This window comes from Sardina pilchardus, chromosome 1 (assembly GCF_963854185.1).
Source record: "Sardina pilchardus chromosome 1, fSarPil1.1, whole genome shotgun sequence".
Lineage (NCBI taxonomy): Eukaryota > Metazoa > Chordata > Actinopteri > Clupeiformes > Clupeidae > Sardina > Sardina pilchardus.
The window spans coordinates 21,035,914-21,037,017 of NC_084994.1; positions in this window are offsets into that span (position 1 = coordinate 21,035,914).

Here is a 1,104-nt window from a genome sequence, read left to right on the forward strand (position 1 = left end):
CAGTACAGGTGATTTCACTAACTACAGTCGCTGATCTACCTGACTTATGAGCTGTGTTAATTAGAATCAGCTGATTAAATAAATGGTTGGAAGAAAAAGATGGCACACTTTCTGAATGGTTTGAAGAAAAGCATGGCATATTGTCTGAAGCTGGACTTTTACACCTCTGGGAACAGCCTCCCAACACAACGGATTCAAAACTATTCGGGGATCCTGAGCAGCAGCACCATGAAACAGCTCAACTCGTGGACCACAAAGGAACAAGACACAGTTGAGCCTTTCATTTCATTTTCTCTTATGTTGTTTACCTTTTCTTTGATAAATGATACATTCCTTGCATCACAGACTGGGGGCTTGAATGGTTGAAGGATGAAGATTGCACACAGTTTTATTAATTTTTTTGTAACTGATTGTTTCTGTTGAGAACTCATAGAGAGAACAAGCTTTAGAGAGACGGTGTAAAACGCTCATATGGCTGCCACACTGTGATAGTGTTTCCTGTCAGAAGTTGCCATGACAAACAACATTCTTTGATCCTCTCCATGATGATGTCTTTCATATGAAGAGTCTCACCACAGTGTGTGTGTGTGTGTGTGTGTGTGTGTGTGTGTGTGTGTGTGTGTGTGTGTCTGTGTGTGTGTCTGTGTGTGTGTGTGTGACTGAGAGAAATAGAGTGTGTGTATGGAAGACCAAGAGAACAGGTACCCTGCTGTAATTGGTCTGATGTAGCTAAAGGTACATTTTTGCTAAAAATGACCTTACTGTACTGATCTGTCCAAGGTTTCTTTCAATAAGTATCGCCAATTCTAGGGAATTTTTGTCACTCACGGGCTCTCTCTGAATGTTTAACACTCTGTAAAGCGCCATGACACATGTGTAATGTTTTGGCGCCCTATAAGTGAAATTAAATTGAAATTGAAATGAAAATGTAAAAGTCTGGCTTCAGAAGGTAAAAGTCCTGCCATGTGTTGATTCTATTTGTGTGATGAACGCAAGCGATTAGCTGATCTGCCTGGCCAATAATGAGAGATCTCATCATAGTCAGCTGATTTGAAGTGAATGGTGGGAGCAAAATGTGACAGGACTTAAGGGCCGTTCACACCA